General features: G+C 47.8%; 1 protein-coding gene across 3 annotated transcripts in view; it reads left to right on the top strand.

The window, feature by feature from the left end:
- LOC125028853 (tyrosine-protein phosphatase non-receptor type 9-like) overlaps positions 1-5,000 on the top strand; it is a 103,438-nt gene that overhangs the window by 3,933 nt on the left and 94,505 nt on the right. Inside the window, exon 1 of one of the 3 annotated variants that reach the window (XM_047618407.1) lies at positions 1,432-1,651. The exons of the other annotated variants lie outside the window; for them this stretch is intronic. The gene's annotated coding sequence lies outside the window, so the exon portion shown is untranslated. Of the gene's footprint in view, positions 1-1,431; positions 1,652-5,000 lie in introns of those variants that run through there. 3 annotated transcript variants of the gene reach the window in all.

Raw genomic sequence — 5,000 nt, 5'->3', positions numbered from 1 at the left:
CTCTTCCTCGCATGAGGAGACCGACGCCACCACATTGCATGACGTAGCGGAGACGGCAGCACGTGACGTGGACGTTGCATGATTTTCATTCAGGTGGTTTGTACGTCGACAGTTCGACTCCATCGCAACCGTCGTCATGATCGTCATTATCACCTCCACCGAATATCACCGTTGCCATCACCCCTCCATCGCCATCGCCACCACTTTCACCTTCACCTTCACCTTCACTATCATCATCGTCATCTTCATTCTCATCATCGCCGCCACCACCTTCACCATCACCATCGTCATTATCACCACCACCAGGTACCTTCACCATCAAAATTAGCATCACCACCTTCACCATCACTATCATCATTGTTATTATCACAACCACAATCACCACTTTCACCATCACTACCTTCACCATCACTATCATCGTCATTATCATCACCATCACCTCCACCATCACTTTCGTATTTTTGTTTATATTTTGCTGTCGCCCCCCCCCCCCCTTCCCCCTCACCTGCCCTGCTTCAAGGCATGACCAAAAAATCCGCTTCCTGGACTAAGATAATCTGGCCTGAGCCCGGCGCGGTTTATGAGGAAGCAACATGCTATTGTAGCAGCAACATGAGGGACATGCGGCGTAGATGTCCTTGGCTTTTTGTTTGTTTGTTTTTTTTGGTTGATAATTGGGTCAGGTACGTTCTTGTGTTTGGAGATTTTAAGGTTGAAGGGAAAAAGGGGGAATAATTTAACGAGGGAAGAAAATCGGTGAGGGGGAGGCAGTGTGGAAAAGAGGGGGGGAAGGGGAAGGAGAGAAGGAAGGGAGGGAGGAGAAGAGAGAAAAAAGGATTTTGGAAACAGATGGGAGGGGAAAATGATTCGTTAAGAATGAGAAGAAAGAGAGTGAGAATGAGTGAGTGTGAGAGTGAGAGTGAGAGTGAGAGTGAGAGTGAGAGTGAGAGTGTGAGAGAGTATGAGAGAGTGTGAGAGAGTGTGAGAGAGAGTGTGAGAGAGAGTGTGAGAGTGAGTGTGAGAGTGAGTGTGAGAGTGAGTGTGAGAGTGAGTGTGAGAGTGAGTGTGAGAGTGAGTGAGAGTAAGTGAGTGAGAGTAAGTGAGTGAGTGAGTGAGTGAGTGAGTGAGTGAGTGAGTGAGAGAGAGAGAGAGAGAGAGAGAGAGAGAGAGAGAGAGAGAGAGAGAGAGAGAGAGAGAGAGAGAGAGAGAGAGAGAGCGAGCGAGAGAGAGCGATGTCAGAGGGGAAGAGGGAAAAAAAGACGAGCGAGACATCGGTAATTCCGAGAACGGAATAATGGAGAGACGAAGAGAGGGAGATAAGACACTGATAAGCCACAGACGATAAGATTGTTTCGCGTCCCCGCTCTCGTCGCCGCGATTGGGTGGCCGGCCAGTCGCCCCGGGTCGGTCGGTGTCTTGTCTGTGCCGTGGCTGTGCGTGCGCCCTGGGTCCATTTTCCTCGGCATTTCCTCTCTCGGGTGGTGATGAGGGCCTCCCTCGGCGTCTCTCAAGGGCCGGCGGTGATGGGTTGTGGTGGTGAGTTGCGGGGACGCGTTGTGGTGGTGATGGTGTAGTCGAGGACGGCGATAGAGGGGGAGGAGGATGTTGCGAGGCGAGGCCCGATGTGCCGGCGAGTCGGGTGTGCGTGAAGGTAAGAGGGTGCCTGTGCGGTTTTTTTTTTTGGTTTTTTTTTTTCTTGAAATTGAATATTGAAGTCGGTTTTTCAGTTTTATTTATTTATTTATTATTATTATTATTATTATTATTATTATTATTATTATTATTATTATTATTATTATTATTATTATTATTATTATCATTATTATCATTATTATTATTATTATCATTATTATTATTATCATTATTGTTATTATTGTTATTATTGTTATTATTATTATTGTTATTATTATTATTATTGTTATCTTCATCATTATCATTATCATTATCATATTATTTTATTTTTATTTTATTTTTTAATTTTTTTTATTTATTTATTTTATTTTTTAATTTTTTTTTAAGGAACGATTGAATGCGAGTATGACTGTTCTTGTCCCCCCTCACATCCTTCAAAAAAAGTCAATGCAAATAAAGGTTTTGATTGGCTTTTTTTTTAGCTCTGTAAGTCTCGAAGTCCATATCTAGATCTTTGTTTAAACAATTGATGATGATTTAAGTTCTACGGATTTTTACGTCCCCATCATGCCCAACGTTATATATTCTTTTTCAGTTGAATCCGTGCTTATTTTGCAGTCTCACCGAATTTCTAGCCTGGAAAAAAAAAAAAATAATAATACGCAGTCGTCAACACTGTTCTTATTACACTCATTTTTATCCTTTCATATCAGCATCTTATAGGAAATATTTACACCGAGGAAGCGTTGTGGTTGTTTATGTATGACGTCACGCTTGCTATCGGCTACGTCAGAAGATAAGGAACGTGTGACGTCATCCAGCCCAGACAGATAGATAAGCAGACATATACAGTCAGGCAGACAGATAAGCAGACATATACAGTCAGACAGACAGATAAGCAGATACATACAGTCAGACAGACAGACAGATAAGCAGACATATATACAGTCAGACAGACAGACAGATAAGCAGACATATATACAGTCAGACAGACAGACAGATAAGCAGACATATATACAGTCAGACAGACAGACAGATAAGCAGACATATACAGTCAGACAGACAGACAGATAAGCAGACATACAGTCAGACAGAGACACAGACAGACAGATAAGCAGACATATATACAGTCAGACAGACAGACAGACAGACAGATAAGCAGACATATACAGTCAGACAGACAGACAGATAAGCAGACATATAAAGTCAGATACACAGACAGATAAGCAGACATATATACAGTCAGACAGACAGACAGACTGATAGACAGATAAATAGGCATATATACAGGCAGACAGACAGATAGATAAACAGACAGTCAGACATACACGCACCCAGACAGACACACAGAGACACAGACCGACACAGACAGACAGACCTATAGACACACAGACAGACCTATAGACACACAGACAGACCTATAGACACACAGACACACACAGAGGGGAAGGGGCCGCGGCCGGCGTCCCTCTCCAGCCGAGCGAAGACACCGGAGTAGTTTGACCTTTGGCCTCGTTGGTCCGTCGCACGTGTGACCTTTTCCACTTGTTGGCCATTGACTCCGTGATTAGCTTCTGATGCAGATTGGTGACGTGGCACCTTCGCCCCTCGTTCCCTCCCTCCCTCCCTTCCTCCCTTCCTCGTTCCCTCCCTCCCTCCCTTCCTCCCTTCCTCGTTCCCTCCCTCCCTCCCTTCCTTCCTTCCTTCCTCGTTCCCTCCCTCCCTCCCTTCCTCGTTCCCTCCTTCGTTCCCTCCCTCCCTCGTTCCCTCCCACTCCTTCGTTCCCTATCCCCCTCGTTCCCTCCCCCTTCCTCGTTCCCTTCATCCCTTCCTTGTTCCCTCTTATCTCCCTCCCTCCCTCTTTCCCTCGATTCCTCCCTCCCTTCCTCCCTTCCTCGTTCCCTCCCTTTCTCGTTCCATAGCTCTCTCCCTCCCTCCCACCCTCCCTTCCCTTCTCCGTTCCCCCTCTCCTTTCCTCCCTTCCTCGTTCCCTCCCTCCTTTCCTCCCTTCCTTGTTCCCTCCCTCCCACTCTCCCTCCCTCTCTCTCTCGTTAATGATGACGTCATGACTATAAGCCCCCGCCTCGAAGGTCGTTCGGGTCGATTCGTTTCCACTGGAGTGTATTTCGACGTCATCGATGCCCTGCGCCGGTCGGTCGAAAAGCCGCGAGAAGGGGGGTGGGGGGGAGAGGCGGAAGGTCACTAGGCGCGTTGGCGATGGGCGCTGTTAGGTAAGTTAGGTTGGGTAAGGGAGGTAGGCTAGGGTAGATGAGGGAGGTTAGGGTAGATGAGGGAGGTTAGGGTAGATGATGGAGGTTAGGGTAGGCGGGGGAGGTTAGGGTAGGCGGGGGAGGTTAGGGTAGGCGGGGGAGGTTAGGGGAGGCCTAAGCAGTTCAGCAGATGGGGGCACAGAAGGACGTCAGCGGGAAGACAGTGCGGAAAGGTTGTCTTGTGACGAAAATGGAGCAGAGGCAAGGGCAAGTAGGGACAAGGATAAGCAGAGGCAAGGGACAAGTAGGGACAAAGGTAAGCAGAGGCAAGGGACAAGTAGGGACAAAGGTAAGCAGAGGCAAGGGCAAGTAGGGACAAGGGTAAGCAGAGGCAAGGGACAAGGCCAAGCTAGGGCAAGAGCAAGCAGAGGCAAGGGCAAGCAGGGGCAAGGGCAAGCAGGGGCAAGGCATACAGGGACAAGGCGAAGGGATTGGCGGGTAGCAGACATACATACTTGAAGGCAGACCATGCAAAGACTGGGGCTGTCGTGGCGGTGCCAGACATATGTAGGTGAATGCGTCTGCTCCGTGTTCCGTGGCTGTTAAACTTCACCTGGTCAGGGGTGTAGGGGGGGGGGGGGGGGGAGAAGAGAGGAAGGGGAAGTGAGGAAGGAAGAAAGGGGAGAGGAGGGAAGGGAAGGAAAGGAAAGGAAAGGAAAGGAAAGGAAAGGAAAGGAAAGGAAAGGAAAGGAAAGGAAAGGAAAGGAAAGGAAAGGAAAGGAAAGGAAAGGAAAGGAAAGGAAAGGAAAGGAAAGGAAAGGAAAGGGGAAAGGGGAAAGGGAAGGGGAGGGGAAGGGGAGAAGAGAGGACGAGACAAGAAAAGAAAGAAGAGGACGGGCGAGGGAGGGGAAAGGAGAAGAGAATAGAAGAGGGGAAAGGAAAGGGGACAAGAGTAAAGGAAAGGGGACAAGAGTAAAGGAAAGGGGACAAGAGTAAAGGAAAGGGGACAAGATGAAAGGAAAGGGGACGAGGGAAAAATAAAAGAGAATAGAGGAAAGGAGAAGAGAAGAGGGGACAGGAGAAGAGAGAAGAGAAGAGAAGAGAGGAGAAGAGAGAAGAGAAAAGAAGAAAAGAAAAGATAAGATAAGACAAGAAAAG

Source organism: Penaeus chinensis, chromosome 9 (assembly GCF_019202785.1).
Source record: "Penaeus chinensis breed Huanghai No. 1 chromosome 9, ASM1920278v2, whole genome shotgun sequence".
NCBI lineage: Eukaryota > Metazoa > Arthropoda > Malacostraca > Decapoda > Penaeidae > Penaeus > Penaeus chinensis.
The sequence above is the reverse complement of the archived record's forward strand: the minus strand, read 5'-3'. Positions and strand labels throughout refer to the sequence as shown.